The sequence below is a fragment of the Ischnura elegans genome, chromosome 9 (assembly GCF_921293095.1).
Source record: "Ischnura elegans chromosome 9, ioIscEleg1.1, whole genome shotgun sequence".
Classification (NCBI taxonomy): domain Eukaryota; kingdom Metazoa; phylum Arthropoda; class Insecta; order Odonata; family Coenagrionidae; genus Ischnura; species Ischnura elegans.
The window spans coordinates 40,661,535-40,687,072 of NC_060254.1; the positions used below are offsets into that span (position 1 = coordinate 40,661,535).

General features: G+C 42.6%; 1 protein-coding gene and 1 non-coding gene across 3 annotated transcripts in view; one reads left to right on the top strand and one right to left on the bottom strand.

Annotated features, from left to right (window-relative positions):
* The window catches only part of LOC124165954 (SH2 domain-containing protein 3C), a 278,828-nt gene that overhangs the window by 181,523 nt on the left and 71,767 nt on the right, over nucleotides 1-25,538 (bottom strand). The gene's annotated exons all lie outside the window — the stretch shown is intronic.
* Trnan-guu lies at nucleotides 10,530-10,603 on the top strand. Its single transcript has one exon. It is a non-coding gene; the product is annotated as a tRNA-Asn (tRNA).

Sequence of the window (25,538 nt, forward strand, 5' to 3'; positions counted from 1 at the left end):
CCCTTACATCAGCATCGTTTACGTAACATTATCTAATATAAAGCTTGTCGCCTTACATCAATGTGCATCCGTGGCCTTATTTACTTTATTTAAATAACGTCTGGTGCGACCTGGGGAGGTTCTGGGTTTGACTCTCAGTCTTTTAACTCTTTCATTATCGATCTTTATACTCTCCCACATCACCTTTGTCCTCGTTTTTTATTTTTTATTTGTTTTTTCATACCCTTTAATTTCCTCTTCTCTTGCATATCTTTGATTAATAAAATCGATTTTGACCATGATAGATTTCGCTTAAAAGAAATAAATTTAACAACCAAATGTATTCGAGATGCAAATAAAAATTGCCAATAACCTATATGAATACGAAAAAGATCTAAAGGCCATTTTACACGGTACACGGAATTGCGCGGTCTGACGTACGTGTGAAGGCGCAATCAAAATTGCGTCGTGTAAAGCGGTGAATTGCTGGAACACATGCGAGAATGCGTGGATGCGAGACGGCAAAATAGCCCGTTCTAATTTCGTTCATGCATTCGCGCAATTCCTCGCCATTTTAGAAATTAATGCAGCTCTAACCTGCGCAATTCCGTGTACCATGTAAAACGGCCTTAAGACCACGTAATGATTATTCTGTTTTCTTGAAGGCAAACAAGATCATAATAAGGAAAAATAAGCAAATTCGCTCCTAAGAATGTCACTTCTATCGTAAATATTTACGTAAATTCAGAAACGATTCTTAAGCAAATCTATTCTGTAAAATGAACTTCGTGCGCCCACTTATCCAGGGTAGTAATAACTTCATTCAAGGCCTTCCACGCTCCTTAGCATCTCAATATTCGCTCTTATAAGTTCTACAGTTAGGTTTCTATACGATTTTATATGCCTACATTTTAATAGCGAAACATATGTGAAGGTTGCCGTCAACAAATGGTAACCTCAATGAATTTAACATAAAATTAAGAGCAGCTTACCATTCAAGCACTAATGAGGAACCGATAACATAATCCAGCGGAAGTGTAACTCACCTGAAATATTAGAAAAAAATACGTGAGTGACACATTAATGACAGAATGGTTGTTCGTGTACATTTAATTGTTAATACATTCAAAGGCCAATGGTGCTGTATTTGGTAGTACAGGAATAAATAAAAAATAAAAATATATAAATAAACATATTTATCAAATATGAGGCCAATAACACTCAAATAATAAACCCGGGTGCAGACAGAATCAAGAAAAAAATACAAACTTTACATTGATAGCAGGAAATAATAAATTCTTCGAAGGGAATTTGATATCTTTCTTACACCGTGGCTGACACATAGTTATAGCAATTTATAACAGTTGTGGACAATCAGTAGGTTTTATTACTCTTCGTTCGACGCGATGATATGTAATCAAGTTCCTGTTTGAATTCCGTCGGAATAATAAATCAATTCATTATTACGTCCGCCGGTCTCCCAGTGTCTACGCGAACCCGTCGTCCGTATACCTCTCCTCCTCCGTCTTTCCTCTCGCAGGCTCCGCTTGCGTACACAAGGGAAGCCCACGTCTGCACCTCCCGTTTGGACCGATCGAAGCTCAACCACGACGTCGGGAGCTGCACGGGATGTCTACCCGCAAGGGTGCGAGGCGGGAAGGCGGGGAACCCGGGAGGGCTGGGCCGCAAAAAAAAGGAAGAATTTTGGGCCGAAATTGAGACCTTTCGCAGGTACTAATTTGTCTGGAGGATAAAGCCCTCCGACGCGGGGAAAATTTTATGTTTTTTTCTTCCCAGGCGTTCGGGGCGGAGGGCCAAGTAGTACGAGATGCAAGATATTCACCCACCGCCTCACCCAGGTGGGTACACCAAGGCATGGAATTCCAAAATTATGAGAAAACTTTCTTTTTTTGTGTTATAAGTTCTCTTATCCCTTAAATTTATCTTATCGTCGATTTATTAAATAGAACTCTACGATTACGGATTTCACTTATTGTTTGAAGAAATTGATGTATCTTCTGAATCAATTCGAGTTGCAAATTACCTATATCAATAGGGCAGACCGAAGATCATTTACCACTTATCTTTTTTTTATTGAGGGTGAATAAGAGTATAATAATGGGAAATAAGCAAATTGATGCATGATGATACGTGATATATATTTTTTAAATGATATACGATGCATCGATAGTAATATACACACAGGTAGCCTATAAAAATAATATTAATGTTATTAGCTCATTTACCTGTATGTGTATTGACACTGAAGCATCATATATCATTTTAAAAATACATATCATGCATCATGGAATAGTTAATTATTTAAGCCTGATGTTGATTATTATTCATCGTAACCCGGGTCGCTTAATTTAAAAAAAAAGGAGAGACATAAGTAATATATATTCATCCAAGAAAACTTTCACTCTCAAAATGCAAGACATTAATCAGCAGAGATCACGAATATTGGTCAAAGGATGCCCAGCAATATTAGGAAGATATTAACGACGATGCAGATGGAGAGAGTGAGGGATGACTTCAAAACTACTCTTCAAAATTTCCTTCAACATCCCATATATTTTGACAAAAACAACCCTAACAATAACGGAAATAACTAATATATCCCCACAACAGTATATACGGATAGCAATATGAATACCTTACACCCGTTTCTTTTTATGTACCTTCGGCCAAAATATCTTCCCTTGGCTTGTGAAATAATATTACTACAATTCCTAGTCATTTTTGTAGCCTTTTCAATACTATAATATCACATAATCTCGGTTCCTATTACCCATATTCAGATTAATTACAGCAAATAAAAGGAAAACACCGCGGACAATCATGCGATACACATCATCGGAGTCGCCCGTAAGTACACAGGAAACGAGCCATAAAATCATTCGTCCGAAGGCTATCCCTGATACTTTATATTAGTTATTACATACATAACATCGAGCTCCTTTCAATAAAAATTAAGTGAATGTGTGTCAAATTTTGTGTGTGTGTGTTTTGCAACTATGCTGGAAGAAGGACATTTCATGAAAGTATAAAAAACCGCTTAAGGTGGCTGCACAGTATCCAAAATCTGAGGCCGATATTGAAATCTCAACTCCAAACATTTGATGGATAATAGTAAAATGCTAGATGAACAAATGCTTACAAATAGATTATAAACTCCTATTACCACTCCTTTTCGTGAATGCTAATGCAAATACAATTTTTAATCGAAATAAACGGCTTAAAAAAAACCACAGTCGTCCGAACAAGGAATTTCTCCATTATAATAGTACACACATTCCTAAAATGGCTCTTTTTTATTTGCACCGAGGATCGAATCCTAGATCCAATCAAATCTAGTCACTGGAAAGAACATCCCTCTCTTCTTCCACAGTAGAATTCTCTGATAGGTACGAGATTCTCAACGGAAATCGAATAATTACAGTCCTTTGTAATGGTCCATCAACAATATTTTCATTAAGACGTAGCTACACCGTCTCTTGAAAAGATCAGGTACTTACAAAGAGACAATCCAATACCCTAGTAACTAGAGATTTATATCTCATACTTCAAAATATATTCAAAGGCGTTATAGGAAATCCGAAAAGCCCCTCGCAAATTAAAGAATATCTGCATGGATCAATCAGCAATATTTGGATTCAAAAGCACAACACTATTTGAAAAGGGACATTTGCATAACATCAATCAATTTAGAAGCTATTAGAGAGAAAAAAATAACCTTTTTCCCAGCAAAAGAATTACCTTTAAAGTAATTACAAAATTCACAACGCAAATGGAAGAATTGCTGGACTCCGCACAGGTCAATCATCAACATTTCGATTTACACGTACCTTGTTACTTACGCCGTTGATTGAAAAAGTCGGCACTCGCAAAGTGTTAGTGCTATCTAATCCAGCAACTCGAGATAACATTCCGGTATATTTTTTCCAGCAAAAGATTATTCAATGGAGTAGGTACTTACAAAGTGCCAGTGCAATCAAATCTAGCAACTAGAGAGAACATTCCGAACTTTTTCTAGCAAAAGAGTTGCCGATGAGCAGTAGTAGGTACGAGAATCCTTACGCAAATTGAAAGAAAAAATGCGAGCAACTCCAACCGTACACAAAAGGCGAAACGTGGTCGTAACTGAGTAACGGTGCACTCTGGGTACGAGGTGATTAGCGCAAAAAAAAAGCGAAGGAAGAGATGGAAGGGGTGGGGATATAAAGGGAGTGAGAGAGAAGGATATGAAAAGGTAAAAAAAATAATCATCCTCTTCTTTGGCAACGCGAGATGGAGCCCGGCGGACTGAAGAGCGCGCGCGCGCTTTTGTCGAGCAGGCGGGGCGGGAAGAACGGGAAACCGCGAAAGGCATGATGAGAGCTGGGCCGGGTGGTATCCTTCCGCGCTGCGAATCACTTCAACACACGAAAAGAGCGAGCATCAAGTGGCGGAGGAATACCGCCGAGTCTTATCATTGCACTCAAGGCAGGGAGAGAGAGAGAGAGGAAAAAATATACTCCGGAGTTATTTCGCTTTGAAAACTAGCAGCGCATTTCAGAAATCATAGACTAGAGCAGAGGATGATGCATACGACGGCGTCCGGTGTTCAGTGCGGAATTAGGACAGTCGGGCAATTGGTCCGACGATGTACCTCACAGCGTTGAAACTGTGTTCTGACCGGCAGATTTTCTATAAGATGAAAAGATAAAACATATAATAGATGAATTTTTTTAAGGATTCGATATTATATGCTCCATGAATTAGTATAATATCTCTAGGACAAATCACATCTTTAAAATGCCCTTATTTACCTGATAGTGATAGATATTCATAGGTAGCATTATTTTAGATAATAAATTTTTTAAAGATGTTACTAGAAAGAAAATTTTTCACTGAAAGAGAACTATGGAGTGAAGAGGTCCACCATCCATAACCCGGTGGATGAACTCAATGGCTTTAAGGTTAGCCGCGATATTAATAAGTTGAGAAGGTAAAATCTTTAAATTACGCGTCAAAATAGATTTCAGGGAGAAAAAAATGCGACCAACTGTAGCAGTTTGAGTCACCTACGAGATCATTTTCTTGCAAGTAACGTATTCAGACGTCAGCTATGCCAAAATTCTGGTACTAAAATCAGAATTTACTCCACTTAGATGGCTATGTCTCTTCATTTTCATCATTATTCTCATGCTATCAAGTAATAATTTACATCAGCTTCTTGTTTCAAAGACTATTATCTTCTGTCTCAAAAGCTATCATATCCGCCATCTACATTCTTGCTAAGCAAACGAACGTCGTCCTGAGATCCTGCAGAAAATTTCTCATTTAATAATGAATTTTTTTAGAATTCATATTGCGCAGGAGTCTCATTTTCCAAGCGATAATTCCTAGAGGATAATTACAAGAGCTTCTTCAGAATGTTTCATGAATTGATATTTACTAGGCTTTTCCGTGGCACCTCGTTTAGAAACCTTATTCCCTGATTCGAGTGGCCTTCTGTCTAAGAATTTTTCGACCCTCTGATGCCGGAAAACTCGATCGCGACACCATTAAATTATTTCCGTACCCAATTCCGCCTATGATTTTGTAACGAAAATGTCGGTTCATCCTCGCGTGATATCGTGGCTTGAAAATGCCTAGAAGGAATGACTACAAACGCGAATAAGTAATTCATAATCGTGCTTCCTTGCGGTAATGCCATTTATTCCTAGGGTCATAACACGCTACTGTCGACCGGGGTATTGTAAAGCGGAACGAGTTTGTGGCCCATCATATTCCCCGCACTTCAACTTACCTTGCCTCTCCCGACATCTACCAACCCCACGCTTTCGAAACTACGGTCTTGAAGTGCTCTTGATTCCTCCTGAATTATTTAGCGGCTCTTAATAATCCCTTTGATTTCGAAGCACCCGAAATGGGAGAAAAATTCTCGGCGCACTTGGTCGCCATAGCCAGGCGGTGAGGTTAATTTATTCCCGTCGTAAAATATTATTTTATGCACTGCTTGACCGCGGTAACACTGGCACCTCCAAATGAAATGCAGTCCCAATAGGATTCATTTAAATAAGAGACCACCGCTCGATAAATATCGATTTATGCGTGACGATATACATATGCAGAGACGTGGCTGTGGAATCTCCATTTTAATGAGGGCGGGGTTCCGTTCTGAAAACACGCCCTCAAATATAAACTCTTAAGAACTCCTAACGGGGATCGTAATTCAAAATAATACAATAGAAGTTTGACATGAATAGAAAAAGAAAAAATCATATGAATATGGATACAAGGCATATCGAGGTTCCAAAAGCTGTACCTATTTATAAGGGAGACCGCGTTAGGAATCCGTCCGCTGAAGCACAATTATCAGAATATAAACGATTTTCGGGCAGCAATGCTCCTTCTCATAACAAGAAAAACATAATCTATAAGTAGAGCAATATCTGAAAGCACTTTTATATCATATAAAGAGTAAAAAGAAAATAAAAAATAAGGTTATCAAAGTTAGAATAATGTTAGTGTTTCGGATATGAACAAGGATTGTGAAAAAAGTAATTGGGAATGGAATTTTTGGATACAAACAAGGATTATGAAAAAAGTTATTGGGAATGAAAGTGGCGATATATTTTCTACCTATAACATTGAGCGTACCGTGAGATAAGACTTCGGTATTTTCTAGGAAATGCCGGCCGGTGGCAGTGGGGTAAAGTTCTCGCCTGCAAAACATTAGTTCCTGGGTTCGAATTCCGCCTGGGCAGGTGATCCCTTTCCACGGAATGGATGTTCGGGTTATATTTTGTTAATCCTCCGTTGAAAAGGCCTATCCTATGAGTGCTGTTTACGGGGAATTTAGAAATAAATAATGACTGCAAAACTTTCTTGTTTCTGAAAGAAATTCTTCCTCTTGTTTCGAGGAAGTAAATTATGGATCCCTTCAACCGGATGGAAAGTTACGAAAATCCCATTCCTTCATAACATGTATCATGAAAATTATTCATCAGGACGTGAAATTTGATAGCACCAGCCGTAACTTGGTGGATTTTCCCAATGAAGAAGCTGCAAAAGATGAATAAAATACTGTGACTCGACATCTGCTTCTACGATGCAATAAAATTCATGACCTAGGTTTCTTTGAGTACCAGAGTCAACAAGAATCTCATAACAAGCATACCTAAAGTGGTTATTTAAGTGCTTGATTTGCCACCTTTTCCCCTAATAATGTGAAAATCTGATGAATCGCAATCATGCTGAAATAGAACACCCACACAGGAAAAATGTGTGTGTTGTTTTTAAGTGTTTTACTATTTTTTGACTGCTGGCGATTTCTGTTTATATAGATATTTGCTTGCATGAAACGTAACAATTACCAAAAAGAAAGCCATATAGCTGATCTGCATAGTTTATTAAAGCTCTTTTCGTAAGAAAAAAAGCTTTCGTGCATGCAAGTGTTTTTCTGAAGGAATTTTCACTCGGCTGAATCACAAAATCCATTCTCGCATGCACGACCGGCATAAGAATAGTCCCGGTGGAAATCTCCAGCACTTGTCTTTCCAGTCAAGTCTCCCATTAGGTATGTCTCAAGACAGCACCGGGCGGGCGGTCATAACCTGCTTATGTGACTGGGTGAACCCGCGCGTGGGTTGAGGCGTAGCCGAGGACTTGAATGGAAAGACAGGTGGTGGCGAGGAGGGTGGGGAACTGCATACTAATTGCAAGAGGAAGGGGAGCTACCTACCCCGAGGAAGAATGGAGGTTGATTCACCGTTTAAGATTAACTTTTTACAGATAAACGCTCCAGAAAAACGTTATGAACATGGGGGCCAAAAGAGTTTAACTAAAATCAATAAAAAACTAAAATTGAGATATTTCGGAAGTGCCTCTCGGCTATTTATAGGTTATGTGTGTTGACGATATCGGCGGAGTACATGGCTTTGTCCATATCTGTGGCCTACCTTTGAGAAAAAAGATTTTCACAATTTCGTGCCAAAAATTCGCACTTGTATAGAATGCGTGAGGAATATAATAAATATTGTAGAGAATTTTATCTGTTTCACGAAAGAAACAAATTTTGTAAAGCCATTATATTATTAATGGATTAAGTATTATGACTTAATACTATGTAATTACTAAATTATAATGACTGTGTCTGTATATCCACGTGTATGTTTTTATCCTTTGAATAAATTGAATTTTCCCTGTAATTATGATAATAGCCGAACGATAGCCGATTACGCCACGGAGGCTATCGTTCTATTACCATCAACAGAAAACTGAAATTGATAAATTCTCGGAAGTGCATATCACCAATTTAAATGTTGTGTGCGTTGTCGATATTGGTGGAGTACATGACTTGCGCCATAACTGTGGCTTATACGATTTTTGGGCATCATTTTTTCATTAAGGAGGAAGAAATACATTAAAAACATTTACTTTCGAGAAAAAAAATTTTCACGATTGCACGCCAAAAATTCGCCATTGCATAGAATGCGTAAGAAATAGGGATGGACGGATCCAGGATCCAGGACGGATCCAGGATGTCCGAATACGGATCGGATCCTTGATTTTCGGAGCCGGATCTTTCGGATCGGATATTTTCGGATCCAAATGCATTTTCAAATTCCTGACGCTGAGATTACCCCGATGATTGTCCAATTTCTTGGGAAGAGTCACACTGTGTGCCAGTCGTATTTTGCCTTTTTTATTTTCCATTTCCGTGCACGGCTGAAATTCTCCTACGTAACCTCTGCGAGAGCTTTCAAACAAAACGGTTCATGAGTAGGACAAGAATCGCATGCGACGGCGCATTCGAAGAGAGAATCGAAACTCTTTCCACCCTTATGGGGCGTTGATTCCACTGGAGCTATAATTTAAAATTTCGGATCCAGATCCGACGTCTTCCGCGACTTTGGATCCGATGTATCCGATGAAGGGCATTATCCGCGGATATTTATTTATTTATTTATTTATTATCAACTTCCCCTTAAACAGCACATTACGGCCTTTTACAAAGAGGGTTTCTAATATTAACAAGTAGGTACCTACAACACAAACATCCATGCCCTGGATAGGGATCACCTACCCAGGCGGGATTCGAACCCACGACCTACGGATTGGCAGGCGAGGACTTTACCCCACCGCCACCGAGGCCGGCATTTGTATCCGAGGTATCCGATCCGACCATCCCTAGTAAGAAACATAATAAATATTCTAGGGAACTTGATCTGTTTCAAGAGAGAAACAAATTTTGCAAAGTTATTTTATTATTGATGGATGATAATGACTTCATACAATGTCATTGCTACATTATAATGACTGTGTCTGAATATCCACGTGTTTGTTTTAATAAGTGTATGACTTGAATTTTCCCTTTAATTATGTTGCACGGAAAACTATACAATCAATAAATAAATAGAGTAAAGGGTAGGAGGGCGGCAATGGCACGCTACGCAGCCCCCTCCCTACACGACCGCGAAGTAATTGGAGGGACGTGTGGACGGCTACCGCTATAGTCGATAGACGTGTCACTCACACCTTGAGGCTCCGCTGAATAATCGATGACGGACCGGCATCAACGGACGAAGCTGTGGAGATATTTTTCAGGAGAGGAGAGTTGAAGGAAAAATCAGAAGCCCTCCGCTGGAAAATTGACCGCATATACTGTTTTTCAAGGTGCCGTTTACTAAATTGCGCTCAACTTCTGTGTTCCAATGATCCGTCAGGAGAGCGTATTTGTATTTTATGGCTCGTGGTTACAGTTTATATTGTTTTTTTTAGAGTTCTTAATGGTCTTATATATAAAGGTCTTTTATACTTGCATTGATGTTTCTTTTGATCGGGAAATCTCTTACATTTTTAAGTGAATGCCTCAGAGAAAATTGTCGTGCATGTGTTTCTCATGAAATTTATTTTGTTATTTTTTATTTCAAAGTTGTGTAATTTTGTTATTTTAAATTTGTGTTACTATCAAATATATTAATATTTTATTCCTTTACTCTTATAATTTAACGTGTCATGCGACGTTCAGCGAGATGTCATTACTATACTGTGAATAATTAGGGAAATATATATGGGATCAAGTATGACGTTTTTTTTTTTTTTGCGGACACTTTTGGGTAGACCTTTATTGGGCATAGTGGATTTGCGCAAATTTCTCATTATGGCGTGCAATGGCGCAAATACACGAACAAAAAATTAGAGCGCGGGCTATTTTTCCCCCTGAACTTCATGCATTCTCGCAAGCGTTCTAGCAATTCACCGTTTTGCACGACGCATTTTTGACTGTTCCTTCGCGCTCACGTCAGTTTGTGCAATTACGTCTACCGTGCAAAACGGCCTGAAGAGAAGAAGATGAACTATCTAGAAAAAGGTCTGGTTACTACTCGGTTTAACACTGAATACGTTCGTTCAAGGATCGTTGGTCGACAACACAATATCGTCAACAGTAAGAGGAGCCTCCGACGGGGAAGCAGGCGCATCACTAGTCTCCCCCTTGACTTTCTCTTCACGTTTCTCAATTTAAGTTTTCCATACATTAAATCGATTAATGCACAAGAGCCTCCGTGGCGCAATCGGCTAGCGCGTTCGGCTGTTAACCGAAAGGTTGGTGGTTCGAGCCCACCCGGGGGCGAACTTTTTTATATCTAAATTATGAATTGATGCTTACATTACGTATCAACCGTACACGTTAAGAACAGAATTTTTTTTAATTTCAACCTCGCACACCTATCACTAATCAAAGTAGCATTAAATAATTCCAAATCCAAAAGTAGCCGTCAAATTATGCTTCACTGATATGAGATGTTTTTAATCAAAGAGCCTGATTTTTCAAGAACAGTTATAAAAATATATTTAAGAATTAAAAGTCTCATATATTCTGCTAATCTATAAAAAATTCCAGCGTCCTATCTTGAGAGAAAGTATTTTCAAAAGCATCATTTGAATTCGCTGCAAACAACCTAACACTTAGCAATGCCAACCAGACCGTCAGAAGCCCGAGTTACAACGAACTAAGCCGTATAAAAACTTTCTCCTTGAAAAAATATGAATGAGTCAACTTACATGGTGACTGGTGAACTGCGTCGAAGTCTTTAATTCTTTAATACATTTACTTATGCATGGTACATATAGTTTTCGAATAATATTTGTGTGGGTATAGAATTTTTCATCCTGATTACTGTAATGCGTTTTAGGAATGACAAATAAAAGAAATTTGCAAGCAACTTATTTATTATCCTAGTATTCCCCTCTTTTTAGATTTCTCTTAATTTTTGTTTCTATAACTCTATCACTCATTCGTTATCAAAAAGCTATTGGTATAATTATTATGTACTTTTGAACGCATGAGTAAGTGCTGGTAGATTCAACACTGGTGTTAACCGTTGAAAATACCTAAAGCCCCACAGTTTTATAGTAAATTTTATTTCGTACTGTATTTTAAATGGAGTAATATTTTTTTCTTATCTTATGTGACACGGGCTAAGGTAACTGTTCCATAACCTAACATAGACGCTTTTAGAAGTTCCAACTTGTACTGCGCAACTGCAATATTAAATCGCCTACTAATACACGATACCTCTGTAAAACATGCTAAAATTTACATCGAAACTTAAAAGAATGGTTGTTTTCTTTGGACAATATTGAAAAATATTTATGAATGCTGAATTAAAAGGTGAATTTATTAATATACCTTTTGTATTTTTTTTCAAAATTAATAGGTACTCTAATGATAAAAATTGATTTGCAAAAAATAATATTTTTTTATATTTTATTTTTTCAAAATCAAAGTGGTAATGTTCTGTTTTTGGACGCACCAGACAGTAGTTTCTTTAATAGTCCTCGATGTTTAGAGAACTTCATAACACGGCAACTCCAACGCTAGTTGCTTACCTCAGGGGTGCCTATATTCCACCATATGTAAATTCTATGGTCAAAATTATTTATAGTAAGAGTTGAATGAATAATAAAATTGTTTTTTCCACTTAATGATTTATTAGGACCTTGAAAATGTTAACCTGTAACGACACCATGGTCGAAAATAATAAATTTCCGTGCGGAAAAAACAAAGGATTTCCACGAATTCCTACGAAATCAGTCACGCCCCTTTCTATTACTTAATTACAGTAACTTAGAGGAATAAATTTTCCATCCATCTATCCACTTATATGCATAAGCAAGAACTTTTTCACCTACATGACCTAAGGTCCACGTCATAGTTACGTAACTTGATAATCGGCCTGAATGGGCAAAGCTGCGGAGGAATTTACGGACGGGAGTAAGGGGGAGGAAAAATTCAACAGCCCGCCCCTCGATGCCGTAATTCGGCGCCCAGTGAGCAGGATAATGAAGTGAGAACCTTTCTAGATCCTTCAATGCACCTTTCCTCACACCACCGACCGCGCACCGGCGGAAAAGCGAATGAGGAAGGGCGTTCGATTGGAATCAGCGGCTTACCCCTTTGACGACACCGTGTTCTTCACACTGACTCAATCGTTTAGAGCAGGGAGGGGTCGGCAACCTTTCCGCATACCAGCGGGTCGCGCACGCGGGTGTAGAATGGTCGTTTATTGAAGTGAAAATTTCTTTAGCGGCGTTAAGCACTTTTGCGGGATGGGGAAAAAGTGTGATGACCGGAATTTGAGCGCAAGATATTTGCGGCAAATTCGGTTACGAAAGTGTTTACTCCCTCGCTAGCAGGTGACTATGCGCGCGAAGCGAGGCGGAAGGGGAGGATGACTCGAGGCTAAGAAAGCGAAAGGCGAAATACGGCACACAAAAATACTCTTGGAGAGGACGGGAAGATGCAACACCATGGAGTTGTCGTAACAAACACTCCACTTCCTAGAGCCCCATATAGTCCTATAGGTCAACTGGGGGGGGAGGATAGGACCTAGGGGGCCAAGATTTTGAATATAAAAACTCTCAAAATCTGAAGGAAGGCAGTTGGTGTTTGGGGAGTGACAACCGGGGTGTGTATCACGAGGGGTCGTCACTTGGTGCAGCAGAGATCGCCCGTCTACTCCGTGCCGTATTGAAATACCCTGTCGGTAACCAGTACTTTCCCGGCATCCCGCGAACATCCAAGGGAAAAGCGAGAGTCTCAGCCTAGCCGAACGCCCGACGTCTATCCGCCTCTTCGCGACCTTCGCCTGTTCAAGCCCGTACGCTTCTCGGGAGACCCAAAGGTAAAGTGCCTTTTCCTATCTATAAAACTACAGCTTGAATCAATTCATTGCTTACGGCACCCTAAGGCAAGGACCCACACGGCGAAGCCGAGTTCGATCCCCGTCGCACAACAGCGCACGGGGCGGACGCTACAAATGGTGGCAGCGGTGGGATAATTGAAATGCCCGCATGGGGCGAATTCATTTTTTTGAGAGATTGAGGAATTAAAATTGTTTTCGCTCTTTGAGGCAATCAAAATTTTTACTCAGGAAAGATGTTGTTCGGTCATTCCCATTCCGGGATTGATATTTCGCCTCCGAGTGAGAAGATTACTCTCAAATGCCAGGGCACTGTAAGACCTGAATGGTTTCACTTACAGGAGCCAGAAGCGTGATTTGCATACAAGCTGTACTTTCGGGTCTCTCGTTTCGTGTCCCCATGTTTTCCTTCTTCGTGTAAAAATTTGTGTTTTCCGATTTGTAAATATACCTTAGCCAGGTAGTTTCGTGGCTCTTTGTCAAAATTTTGCTGTGTGGTCGCTACGGTGGCATCACGAAGAATTGTGACCCCGCGGGAAGTCATTTAAAAGTAAGCCGTGCCACACAATCCATTTAAAAATGCCGGATCCTCCCACCGTTCCGCCCACCATGGCTCCTGCCAATGTATCCGGGTTTTTATACACGGTAGAAGTATTTTCAGGGGAGGACGACGAGATAGCCGTCGAGGAATTTTTGACAACTCTTGAAACCGCGGCCACTTTGGGCCAATGGAGTCCTAACCATAGAGTAATGGTATTGAAATTACGTATCAAGGGCAAGGCAAGGCTATTTGTGAATACGCTCGCGCCCGAAGTAGGAAGTAATTGGGAGGCCTTGAAAAACGCGCTAAGGGAAAGATTCTCCGCACGGGAAAACGCAGGGGCTAGGTTGAGGAAATTACTAGATTGCCGACAGGGTCGCGAAACGGTGAGAGAATACGCGGAGCGAATCCGAGCTCTGGGCGAAACTCCGCAAGATTCAGTGACCGACCCGGAGGAACGCCGATGGCGGGCCAAAGTGCGGGAGGAGACGATGTTACAACAATTTTTACAGGGGCTGAGGGAAGGGATCCGGAGATTCGTGTTAATCCGGGAGCCGTCCACTTTTCAAGAGGCAGTGCGCCTCGCGAAAATGGAGGAACAAAATGACGAGCAAGGCAGAAATAGACTATGTTTAGTGGCCGGTCCCACCACGCCATCGGGTGACCGCGATAATCACCCCCCATCACCGCCGCCCTTTTCACCCGCGCCATCACGGCCAATGTGCTACCAGTGTCGACAATACGGGCACTTCGCAAGGGATTGCGTAATAAACCCCATGCGCTGCTTTAATTGCAACGAGATGGGGCATGTGAGGCGCGAGTGTCGAGCAAATAGATTTTCCACTCGGAACTACGCACCGCCTCGGGCGGAAAGCCCTCCTCCCCCCGTCCGATCGCGAGCCCCTCCCCCCAATGCTAACCATACGGGAGGGACGAAGAAGGCGTTCAACCCACGAAGCAGCGCTCCGACAGCGGGAGGACGACGCCCCACCCACCCAAACGGACTTCCCTCCGGGCACCAGTCCCGCCGCGCGGAGGGGACTCGGCGATGGTGAAAGGAAAGCGGGAGAGATTGGCGCCGTCAACCCGCCGAGCAGACACAACGGGTTATGCCGTGTCCGTCGAGGTGGGAGGCAGCCGCGCGACCCTTCTCATCGACACGGGAGCCACGCTGTCCCTCCTCAGAGAAGAAGTCCCCCGCCCCAACCACCCCCTTCACCCCCCCTTGACACAACTTTGCGGAGTCACTGGCCATCACCTAGCCATAACGGGGACGGTGACTCTCCCGGTGAGGTTAGGAAAAGGCACGTTTTTCCATGAATTTCAGGTAGTGGGGTCGGACTTAAGATTACCCGCCGACGGCATTTTAGGATTGGATCTCCTTCGGACAATGGAAGCGAGTCTAAATCTAAAAACAGAAGTGTTAAGAGTGGGTAATGAAGACTTCCCTTTGGAAGCGGTTGTCTTTGGCCGGGACACGGGGGTTGTAGCGCGGGAGGAAGAGAGAGGGAGACGAGAGAAAGGGGAAAATCCTCAGATGGTTAGACTAAAAGAGCGCACGCGGATTTCCCCGCGCAGTGAGGTGGTCACTATGGGGATCCTCGGGAAGAACGGAGGGCAGGGCGAGCAGACATTATTAATGGAACCGGTCGAAGTTCCTATCCATGGGATCATGGTCGGAAGAGGAATTGTGCGCCGATTGGAGGGAAATCAAATCCCGGTGAAATTAATTAATGTCTCGAATGAGGAATTGGAAATTCCCGTAAATATGGTGGTGGGAAACATTACGCGGGAATTTAAAATTCCGGAGGCCGCTCATAAGGAGTTTAGTCGGAGGGAGAATAGCCTTCCCGAGGAATTAGAGATTAAGTGTTTGCAGCTACCAGGGGAGGAAGGAAAGAGGTTGCGGGAAGTATTGTTAGAGTATAGCGACATTTTTCACAGGGAAGGGAAGCCGCTGGGTAAAACGTCGCGAGTGCGCCACGAAATCCACACCGGAAACCATGCCCCCATATTTCGACGACCGTATCGGGTTCCACAGACGCAGCGGGAGACAATGCGCACTCACATCACAGACATGCTCGCACAGGGAATTATTCAGGATTCTACATCCCCCTGGAGTGCGCCGGTGGTGCTAGTCGCGAAAAAATCAGAGAACGGAGAGGAGAAGCTCCGTTTCTGCACAGACTTTCGCGCACTCAATCAGATTACCCGGAGAGACGAATACCCCTTGCCAAATATTCAAGAGACGCTGGACCAACTAGGAGGAGCGAAATATTTTTCCACACTAGATATGGCCAGTGGTTATTGGCAAATAGAAGTTGAGCCAAGAGATAGGGAAAAAACTGCTTTCTCGACCCCCGAGGGGCATTATGAATATCTCAGGATGCCCTTCGGGCTGGCCAATAGTCCAAGCACCTTCCAAAGACTGATGGATTCCGTCTTATCAGGGCTTAAAGGAAGCAAGTGTCTCGTATACCTTGATGATATAATTGTTCATGGTCGAGACACAGGGGAGCATTTGGCTAACCTAAGGGAAGTGTTTGAGCGATTGCGGGCCTCGGGTTTGGCATTACAGCCCGCCAAATGCAAATTTTTGGAAAATTCGGTGAAATATTTGGGGCATATTATTTCATCGAAGGGAGTGGAGCCAGATCCCAATAAAATTAGGGCAATCAGTAATTTTCCCCCTCCACATAACCTACGGACACTCAGAGGATTTTTGGGCTTAGTTGGATATTACCGCCGATTTATTCCGAAGTTCGCCCAAATAGCTAAACCTCTGACGGAACTCACTAAGAAGGGTGTGAAATTTGAATGGACTCAGAAAGCCGTTGCCTCTTTCGCAACATTGAGAGACTTTTTATGTAATGAGCCGGTACTTCGGTACCCAGATTTCAAGAAACCTTTCATACTATACACGGATGCTTCCGGGGAAGCCTTGGGGGCCGTCTTAGCCCAGAAGGATGCCAGTGGGGAGTACGTAGTCGCTTACGCTAGTCGGCAATTAAATAAAGCGGAGCGTAATTACAGCGCTACAGAGAGGGAATGCCTGGGGGTAGTATGGGCGGTAAGGTATATGAGGTGTTACGTGTACGGGAGGGCCTTTACAGTTGTTACGGATCATAGGCCTTTGAAATGGTTATTTTCGCTAAAAGATTCATCGTCACGGTTGACTCGGTGGTCTCTTCTCCTAAGCGAATATGATTTCGAAATACAACATCGGCCCGGGAAAATACACCAAAATGCCGACGTTTTGTCTCGTAACCCGGTGGCGGTTATTCAAACACCTTTCGAGCCTGTGTGGGATAGACAATTAATACGAGACGAGCAGGCAAGGGATCAATGGTGTGGGAAGGTGATGGAACAAATGGAGAAATCCGGGGGAAAAAGTGATTTCTATACCGATCAAGAGGGGATCTTGTATCGGAAGGGGAAAAAGGGCGAAGAGCAGTTGGTTGCTCCCAAGAGCATGCGGGAGAGGGTGCTTAGAGCGTTTCATGACTCGCCGTGGGCGGGCCATATGGGAATAAAACGCACCCTGGGGACCATTGGGGCCAAATTTTGGTGGCCAAAGATGATAAGTGATGTGATCACCTATTGCACGCATTGCCATTCGTGTCAATTGCGTAAAGACCCGCAGAAACAAAACAGGGCGCCATTACAGTCTTTACCAGAGGTGACTGGCCCCCTGCAGAGGGCAGCAATGGACATCGTGGGACCACTACCAATGACGGATAGAGGGAACCGATACATCCTTACCTTCCAGGACGCCTTTACCAAGTACCCGGAAGCGATAGCCATTCCCGATCAAAAAGCGGAAACGGTAGCTAAGGTATTTGTGGAGTCAATCATTACTCGTCACGGCGTCCCGCGACAATTATTGACGGACCGTGGGGCAAACTTCACCTCCCAACTCATGAGAGAAGTGTGTAAGCTCTTAGGGATAAAAAAATTGCAGACAACTGCTTACCATCCCTCCGGAAATGGGCTGATTGAGCGAAGCCATAGGACGTTAATGGACATTTTGTCTCACTTTGTTGACAAATATCAACGAAGTTGGGATACTTGGGTACAGTTCGCCATGTTAGCATATAGGAGCTCCCGACACTCCGTTACCCGCGAAACCCCCTACTTCCTTATGCACGGGCGGCATATTGAACTACCGTTCGACGATATTACTTCACCAGCCTCCATTAATTACGCTACGGATAGCAATTACGCAGCCGAACTCCAAGCGCGCTTGAAACTCTCGTTCCAAGCCGTTGCGGAAAGACTAAAAGTCGGACATGCGGCACAGGCGAAGGAGTATAACAAACGTGCTACGGAAGTATCGTTCCAACAGGGGGACTGGGTGTTCGTGCGAAAAGACGCTACACGGCCAGGGACAACTAGAAAATTAGATAAACATTGGGAAGGGCCATATGAAATCTTAGAGCAAACCAGTCCGGTGAACTATAGAATTAAAAGTGTACAAGGGCATAAAGGCGCTCAAATAGTGCATGTGAATCGTTTAAAACAGTGCAAACTAAGTGATGCCCCTCGTGCCCCCGCCTCCCCTCCCCTACCAGCCGAAGAAAAAGTGAAAGGACGACGACGGAGGAGGCAAGAGCCCTCCCCTCCCCTCCCGCCATATTGTGTCGTCCCAGGTGTCGAGTGGGACACGGGTCCCCCTTCAAGACCTTCCCCTCCCTCACTACCCACCCTCTCTCCCCCGCCACATCGGTACCCCCTCCGCAGCCGAGGACCGGTCGAGCTGACGAGGGAAGTGTAAACAAAAAGGGGTGACGAAACGCGGGATGGCCGCGCGGAACTAATGGTGAAAGATTTTCGGTTGTTTTCGTGTGGGATTTAAACGGTTTTCAGGTGGATAATAAGTCATGGGCAACTCCAATTCATTCTTTTTTTTTATTGGATATATACATATATATTATATATATATACATTTTTTCCCTCCTCCCAATTATGCATACAAGAGACAGATAAATTGGGACAATATTAATTGGTTTCTAAAAAGGTGCTGGCTCCCGCCGCTCATCCAGGGTGGGGTGATCGAGGTAGAAGGGCAGCCGCTGTACTTCCGAAGGGCTGCAGGGCCGCAGTCGGACCTTCAGGTCGGGGTCGTCCGTTAGGGCATTGATCGAAAAGATGTGGTGTCGCTGAAAACAACCAACCAGCAGAGCGTGCATTTGATAAAGTTGCAGGCGACTATTGTCAATTCCACGTACGCTCTGGCACGAAGAAATGAACTAATCGTCGCGAAGATTAGTAACGTTACTTCGCGGTTGGCCGCAGAGCTGACAAAACGGTACAATGTACTAATCCCCCACCCCAGAGCATTGTTTTACAGAACCAAGTCCACCAATCGGTGGGTATACAGCGTCCCGCGGAGGAGCCACTTCCTACAGAGATGCCCCGGGAGAGAGGAAGCCTTGAACGTCACAGAAGACTTTCTCAGCGGCACCGGGGTGGTGGAGCTGCGACCCGGATGTTCCGGCTACAGCGAGGGACAGGTGCTGACCCCTTTCTTCCACCGGAGCTCAGCCCTCACCACCCGACGGAGGGATATCTACATGCCGGAGATGAAGGACATCTTGCAAGGCCCACTACAGCACTATGTCAACAACCCATCGGCAGAGAAACAACAGAGACTGGAGAACCTCGTCCACCAGTCTCGTCGCATCTTCGGGAGCCAGGGAGGTATTCCGGTGGAGCAGGTCCACGAGATGCTCCAGGAAGCAGAGGCCCTAGAAGAACCGTCATGGGTACCATCTGTGCACACCATCTCCTACCTTGGCCTGATCCTTACGGCAGGAGCCGCCATATGCGCAACGGGGGTCGCGATCTTCCGCCGGTTCCGGAAGCGGTCGATTCAACCCCCGCCTACACCATCGGCACCGGAGGAGATGGAGATGCTACGAACTCCACAGTAAAAAAAAAAAAAAAAAAAGAAGAAATTTTTGTACAAAAACTTTACAAGCATTGTATTATAAGAATAAAGAGGAAATGGCGGTTAACTGGAGGGTGGGACACTCACGAGAAGCACACACAAAAAAAAAAAAAATGGTTTAAAATGTGAGCAGTCTCGTGATAGAGACGGCTCAATTTAGAGACAGCGGGGAGCGGTGTGATGACCGGAATTTGAGCGCAAGATATTTGCGGCAAATTCGGTTACGAAAGTGTTTACTCCCTCGCTAGCAGGTGACTATGCGCGCGAAGCGAGGCGGAAGGGGAGGATGACTCGAGGCTAAGAAAGCGAAAGGCGAAATACGGCACACAAAAATACTCTTGGAGAGGACGGGAAGATGCAACACCATGGAGTTGTCGTAACAAACACTCCACTTCCTAGAGCCCCATATAGTCCTATAGGTCAACTGGGGGGGGAGGATAGGACCTAGGGGGCCAAGATTTTGAATATAAAAACTCTCAAAATCTGAAGGAAGGCAGTTGGTGTTTGGGGAGTGACAACCGGGGTGTGTATCACGAGGGGTCGTCACTTGGTGCAGCAGAGATCGCCCGTCTACTCCGTGCCGTATTGAAATACCCTGTCGGTAACCAGTACTTTCCCGGCATCCCGCGAACATCCAAGGGAAAAGCGAGAGTCTCAGCCTAGCCGAACGCCCGACGTCTATCCGCCTCTTCGCGACCTTCGCCTGTTCAAGCCCGTACGCTTCTCGGGAGACCCAAAGGTAAAGTGCCTTTTCCTATCTATAAAACTACAGCTTGAATCAATTCATTGCTTACGGCACCCTAAGGCAAGGACCCACACGGCGAAGCCGAGTTCGATCCCCGTCGCACAACAGCGCACGGGGCGGACGCTACAAAAGCATAGAATTCGCGTGAGCGTCACCGACCCGACACCGCGATCGCTACGGCGAGATACACATATGTATAGTGTGTATAGTGTATACAATGGTATAGGTTGCGTCACTGCCATACATTTACATACTGAATACTGGCATCTGCCTGCTTTCTAGTTCTATACTGTACATATGTACTTTTTCTATACAGTGCGTATTATTTTGTAGACTGTTAATGGAGATTAATTTATACACTTTTTTAATATATTGTTAATATATAGACTGTTTAAGTCTTTTTGTTTTAAAAATATTAAAATTGAAAATAAAAATCTATAGTGTATATTGCATAAGTTCATTAAATATAAAGAGCTCGTGCATGAACGTGCAGAAGAGTGTACACGCTATAAAAATACAGGTCAGTACAATTTAAGGCAGTTTCTTTTACGTGGATAGTGAACAATTATAGGTTTAAAGCATATTAAATAAAAGAAATAAAAGCATATTATATTTTTAAATATATTCAATAATAAACAGTTTGCTGAAAAAAATAATTTCAATTTTTGTTGAAAAATGAGTATTACTGGAAAAATTAGTACTTTGATAATATTAAATCTATATAAAAAATAAATGGATAATAATTATTTCAGTTTTCACTTCTGTCGGCCAGTCCCACGACTGCTCCGTTTTTTTTTAGAAGAGGAGGCGTATTACTTTTCGGCAGGGATGGCAAGTGAAATGAAACGAATATGTTTCGTTTCGACCCGGAGTGAAACGAAAATACGAGGCCTAGGTTTAGTTTCGTTCCCGCAATAAATTAAAGTCACCAAGGAGTGTAGTTTCGACCCGGAACGAAACTTTACTCCCGGGAACGAAACTAAATTAATCGAAACTCCGCTGCTCATAGTTAAGTTTCGATCCCAGAAGTTGATAGGAGTGGGATAAGGCGGAATAGTTTCGACCCATTACGTTTGACATGCGTGTAGAGAGGTTAAAACATTGAGTTTAAAAATCGAATGGCCGGTTTGCGTTCGGCGTTCTCCTGTTTGTGGTAAAAATATGAGTGCCCCATGCATCTAATGGCGGTAGGGCAAACCTCTACTGAATTCAACTTCGTACTCGGTGTGCGGGTCTAAACTAAACTGTTCGAAGGTGAAGCACGTGGTCCTTCCGGTGCGAAACATTATCTACGTTTCGTTTCGTCCCAGAGTTTAAGTTAAGTTTCGACCCGAAGTGGTTTTGAATCCGATTTCGTTTCAATCCCGAGTTTAGCTCCCCGGGTTTAATTCTTTGTCATTTCGTTTCTATATTTCTCTCCGGAGAACGAAACTATTGAAATTTCACTGGTTTGACTTTTGTTTCGTTCATCCCTGCTTTTCGGAACACGTTGAAACTGCACGTCTATTTCCCACCTTTTCCTCAAGCTTGCCAAATCCTCCTCCATCCCTTCCTCAAAGGTATAAACGTGATGAAAGATTTCGTGCTTTCTTGTGTTGTTGTGATGTTCTCATGTACTGCAATGTCCTCTACCAGATGGTTCTGTGAGTCGAGACGCGGCATACGCATTAAATAATAGTGGAAAAGTGTAACTATCTTTCTTTCATAACGTCGAGCTTCTACTCCATCAATTCTGAATCGATTGAACTTTTTGAGATGCCTTGGTACCCATTAGCACCGTATTACGTCACCTAATTACCGGCCTAGGTGGCGGCGGGGATAAGTCCTCGCCTACCCTACCATACCAAAGGTCACGAGTTCGAGTACCGCCTGGATATATTTCCCGTTTCGTAACATGGGTATGTGTGATCACCTATTGTTTATTGTTGAAACTCACGATCTAAAGGCCACATTGTGCTATTTTCGAGAGTAGCTGAGATAATTTTTTTAATAATCGGCAGAAAATGAATTACGTTATGATACCTTTTTTGTGCCTTAGGGAAAGATTAGGTTATAAACAAAATAAATAAGTGATTACTCAGACAGTGATTCAATCTAAAGTTTAGTTAGAATAGGTGAGGGAAGAGCTCACCCCAGACTAAGTCAAAAGCGTGACAAATTGACACATTTAGGTTAAGGGGGCCATTTTGCTTTCTCTAGGGTACCTCGCACTCTCAGGATTTTTGTTTGGGGGTTTCCGAGAGCTTCACGCGTGATTTGAAATCAAAAACCCTCGATCAGCAGCTAACAATAAGTACATAAGTGATTACGATAAAAAATTACAAAAACTACATAGTAAAAAATTAAAGAAACTATACCATAATGAAAACCTAATCCCACGAAGAAATCTTTAGCCAGAAATATAGAAATTTTTTAATTAATTTAAAAACGACTCTTCAAATTGCGATATAATTTTTCTATGTATGACAACATAAACTGTGATAATTTGATACTTGAAGGAAGACAATACCAGGATTTAGAGGCGAAAGAAATTTGAAAGAGGCTGTGGTTGGAACCAGAGGACATCGGGGTAACTATCACCATAAAAGGGGTACATGGGTGCCATATTCTGGTTACGATTCAATAACACTCATAATTGATGGGCCTTCAGCAAAACATATACTCATTATCACCGATAAAAGAAACATTTTTTTCTATATTTACAAATTTTAGATATTCCAGATAAAAACTCTCTAAGAAGAAGAAAACTAGGACCAGATAGCAGAAGAAAAGGAACTGCGAAGTGAACACCGTGTGCCAGCAAAGAATATGTTGGATAGGCCATTTCATGAAAAACAGACATCACGTAAGGAAGATAACAGAGGGAAAATTAAAGGGAGAACCACCCTAGAAAACCTAGAGATAAGTACTTAGGATAGAATAAGAAAGACACACGGAAGAAGAACATTAAGGAACTAAAGAAACTAGCTAAGAAAAGGGATTAATTGATGGCTGTGGTACTTAGCTTAGGTACCAATCTTAGGATTGTAATATTATGATACAATGATGATCCCTAATCATTGCGAATAATCACCTATGAATGCCTTTAATTATGTAAATTTATTGGGAATAAGATCACGCCAAAGACATCGAAAGGTCTTCTAGAGTATTGATCCCCTCCGAGTGAATTGGCAAAATGAGGTACACTAATGTATACGATACAATTTTGGACGGAAAATTTCATGGATTGGTGGTAATCCAAGCAGATACTAAAGAGAGGAAGGTTCGACAGCAAATTTGTAAGTGAGGAATTCCTCTGTGAGGTATTTCTCGGCTTAATCTCATCATTTTTCAAATTATTAAATGTCGAAAAATTGAGCGTTATTGCATACAAGACCCTGGGCTGGTGGTCTCCTTAGATCTATCGCGGACAGACACCATGAGGGAAACGTTTTCTGGGGGGCTGAGTCTTCAAAGCCCTTCCAAGGCTAATTGCCTGGGGTGCAGAACGCTAATCTCAGAGTTGTAATACAATCATACAATGATAATACTTGATTACTGTACATCATTGCCATTACAAGTGTTTTCAATGAGAATTACGCGTACAAGTCTGAGCCGGGATGCACGAAGCAGCACGAGAGAAAATCCAACGAATCCTTCCTTCTTTCCTCGTTCTCTTTTCTCCACACCCGCCAACATTTGCATTCACAAAAGGCGGGCGCGCACAGCGAAGTCCTAAGTGCGGTGCGGTGGCCATCCCTGCCATTAACGCTACCGAGGGCCGCGTAGGAGTATGAGGAAGCGGGGAATCTTATAGAAAATTCATGGCTCGTAAAAAGACGAGGGAGAGGAAGAAAGCCATCCTCGGAGATTCTTCTCAAGAGCTTGAAGGCGTTAAAAGCGGAGCGGACGAGCTTCGCTCTCGATTTTATACACACCCACAGCCTTTGGTCGTTATCGCATCGCAAAAATCAAGCTGGGATAATTTATCCGGGGAGCGCTTCGGGGCGGCTATCAATTCCTACTAAGCCCCCGCCACGTAGTACGGAGGCAGGGAAACGGGAGAGCAAATGAGATAATAAGAACTTTCAAGCGTATTCCGAAAACTCCTCATCCCGATTTTCCTTGAAGACTACAGCGATTAAGCCCTCAAGATAAAACCAAAATTGGCGATTGGACGATAAGGCGGTTGTTTATTCAATTTGGGAATAAGGAGGACGCTTCACTCCCTCCCCCAACCCATCGCATTTTCAAGTACACCTTCCGAAGGGGATGACGGCATCTCAGTTACAATTATACAGGCATGCATCAGTTACATTTATTTTGAATTCTCCAAGCGGGTAGTTTTAGATGTAGAGACATAGTTGTAGGCAAGGGGGTATCCATTAGTTACGTGAAACGTTTAAGGTATGTAAAATTGCGATCATAGTAATCCTCAATACTAATCTTCACTAATCATAATACAAATAATAAAACAAATTGTTTTTCTTACAAGTCCAAAGCAATGCAGCATAGATTATCGTATTTACACTACTAAAAATATGCATTTCGAACAATCTCACGTGATATAAGAGAGAGAGGGGGTCGAGCCAAATCTTGCGATATCTCGCTAAGGTAAGTTCAACAATCGCCAAAACCACCTCACATAATTAATGGACGCCCCCCAAAAGTCTTGTGCCCATAAGCGGTGAAAATAGCGAGAGAGTCTCACGATAAGCCGTTTGAAGGGAAGGAATAGATCCAGAGATCGCTCATTCACCGTCAACTATGCTGGCACCCATTGCGTAATTTAGGATTCATTCCAAGAACATAGCCTTGAAATCAGTGATCTACGAATTAAAGTGCTTGAATAAGCATTGACATATTTTGAAAAATTACATCACGCCTATTCCGAAAACTCCTTATCCCAATTTCTTTAAAGTTTACAAATATTAATCCCTCAAGATAAACCAAAATTGGCAATTATGTTTCGTGGTTTTTTTTTAACTTTAAACAAACTTAACAGCCCAAACTTGCAGAAAAAGTTTTTCTTTTCCCCTATATACAAGATTGCAATGGGGAACATGCATGGAATTAGTTCATCATCCTAGTTAGTCTCATTGAATAGAAAATTTTCTCACGAGTCCAAATATATGAGCCAAAACTCTC